The sequence below is a fragment of the Crocodylus porosus genome, unplaced genomic scaffold (genome assembly GCF_001723895.1).
Source record: "Crocodylus porosus isolate Cpor-Errol unplaced genomic scaffold, CroPor_comp1, whole genome shotgun sequence".
In the NCBI taxonomy this organism is placed as follows: domain Eukaryota; kingdom Metazoa; phylum Chordata; order Crocodylia; family Crocodylidae; genus Crocodylus; species Crocodylus porosus.
In genome coordinates this window covers 153,526,949-153,529,804 of record NW_017728906.1, presented here as the reverse complement: position 1 = coordinate 153,529,804, position 2,856 = coordinate 153,526,949, and positions in this window count along the sequence as shown.

The window sequence follows — 2,856 nt, the reverse complement described above, 5'->3', positions numbered from 1 at the left end:
CTCCTCCAGCCTTCCCTCCCCCACCCCCTACTTACCAGCATGGAGTCTGCGTCCAGCTCCCTGCTGCAGCCAGTGGGGACTGCCCAAATCACTGAAGCTCTCCAAATCTTTTCTGAATCAATTTGGAGAGCTTCGAATCAATTCAGACCTTTTAATTGGTCCCCTGATTCAATTCAGATTCAGAGATTCAGCCACTGACTTGGGCTGAATCTCCTCTGAATCAAATCAGCACCCGAAGCATCATGCGGCCCTAATAATAAGCACTTTTTCACATTGGATTGGGTAATTCCACCATGTCCAATGTGCAACAGTCTGATCGTCTGATGTGCTTCTGCTTGTTGGATCAAATTCTGAAGTCCTTCCTTAATTTTTTTACAAAGTTCTCAGCTCAGCAATTTCAACTGACTTCAACATAATGAGTGAAAGGAAAGAATAAAGAGCTAAGGCACTGGCCCTGTACTATGCGGCATCCCCCTCCCTCCAAGATTGGGGTTCAAGGAAGACCTCAGTATTTGGCCCTTTATTTGTTTATTTATTTAATAAGATTTTCTGAAACAAAATGTGATAGATCCTTTTTATAACATCTGACTATAAGGGAGTGGGGGCAACAGAGTTCAGGCTGCTGAACACTACCCTGAAGAATTAGAATCTACCCCGCCTTAGAGTCATAGATTCAGGGGTGACGCATAGGGGGTGCATGAGGATGCACATGCACCCCCTGAGAGCACTAGTGCATGCCCTGTCAGGCCGCGCTCCTTCTTTAGCCAGCAGGCAGGTGGGCAGGTGGGAGTACCAGTGCCCCCACTGTGACCACTGACCAGGGAGCAGGGCCAGCCACAAAAGCAGCCATGCCACTTCCAGAAGTGACCATGGGAGTTCCAGAAGTGATGTGGCCACTTTTACAGTGAGTGAGATCGCCTGCGGGGGAGTCCTTCTCTCCGCTCCAGACACCCATGCATAGATTCATAGATGCTAGGTTTGGAAGGGACCTCAAAGCATCATCGAGTCTGAGCCCCTGTCAGTGGCAGGAAAAAGTACTGGGGTAATGTGACCCCAGCCAGGTACTTGTCCAGTCTCCTCTTGAAGACCCCCAAGTTAGGGAAGAGCACCACCTCCCTTGGAAACCCATCTCAGATTCTGGCAACCCTAACCATGAAGAAGTTCTTTCTGATGTCCAACCTAACCATACTCATCATCAGCTTGTGACTGTTGTTTCTGGTTATTCCAAGGGGTGCTCTGGTAAACAGAGCATCTCCTATTCCCTGCAGCCCTACCTACCCCCTGCCCCGGTGAATTTGTATACTGCCACAAGATCCCCCCTCAGCCTTTCCTTGCATAGGCTTGAAAAGATTTCATAGACATTTGGGCTGGAAGGGACTCCGGAGGATCGTCAAGTCCAGCCCCCTGCCCCAGGGGCAGGAAGTCAGCAGGGATCATAGGATCCCAGCAAGATAAGCATCCAAATGTGTCTTGAAGGCATTCAAAGTGGATGCTTGAACTGCCTCCAGCAGCAGTCTATTCCAAAACTTGGGGGCTCGGACAGTGAAGAAGTTCCTTCTTATGTCCAACCTGAATCGGTCGCAGTAGAGTTTGCGATTGTTCGATCTTGTCATCCCTTGGGGTGCTCTGGTGAACAGACGTTCCCCCAGAACCTGATGAGCACCTCTGATAAATTTATAGCTGGCCACCAGATCACCCCTGAGCCTGCATTTTTCCAGGCTGAAGAGCCCCATGGCTCTCAGCCTGTCATCATAAGGTCTGTTTTCCTGACCTCTGATCATGCACGTGGCTCTTTTCTGCACCCTCTCAAGCTTCTCCACATGGACGCAGTACACCAGCTGTGGCCTCACCAAGGCCAAGTACAATGGGAGAATGACGCCCAAGTCCCTCAGCCTTTCCTCATAAGGCCTTCCCTACAGGCCTCTAACCATATGAGGGGCCCTCCTCTGGACCCTCTCAAGGTTGTCCACATCCTTCTTGAATTGTGGTGCCCAGAATTCTAGCTACTGCCTGACCAGTGCTGCATAGAGGAGGAGCATCACCTCCCTTGACCTGTTTGTGATGCACCTACTAATGCATGACAAAGTGCAGTTAGCTCTGTTAATTTCTTCATCACATTGATGACTCATATTTATCTTGGAGTCAAGAATGACACTCAGATCTCTTTCTGCAGCTGTGATGCTGAGACAGTCATCCCCAAGCCTATAGATGTGCTGATGATTCCTTCTCCCTAGGTGCAGCACCTTGCACTTGTCCTTGTTGAACTGCATCCTGTTGTTCTCTGCCCACTTCTCTAACCTGTCCAGGTTCACTTGGATTCACTTTCTTCCCATAAGTGGTATCATCTGTAAACTTGAACAAAGTGCTTTCCACAGCCTCATCCAGGTCACTAATGAAAATATTGAACAGCACTGGCCCAAGCACCAAGCCTTGAGGGAACCCACTTCCCACATCTTTTGAGGTAGCTAATGACCTGTGAGGGACCAGAGACCGCTTACCCAGGGTGGAACCCATCCCAAGACCATATGCCCGGCTGAAACTGGGTAACCACTCTACGGTGGGAGCTCCTGGTCTGCCGCAGCTCGAGTTTACCACATCATCCGGTGAAGCAGATTGGTGTATCCAGGCAGCCAGGGCTACTTCCAAGGCAAAGCGGGAGAGAGGTGAGGAGTGACAGCAAACATGACACAGGCAAGTGGCGGTTTCTGTCTATGGTCTGAGACAGAAGTCCCTGGGAATGGGGCAAGGGACCGAGCTGGTCCTGTGAGCTCAGAGGAGCTCTCACCAAAAGAAAAAAAGACTAAGGCAAGGAGAGAATGGAAAGAAGCGTGTTCTCCCTGATTTTTTTTTTTTTTT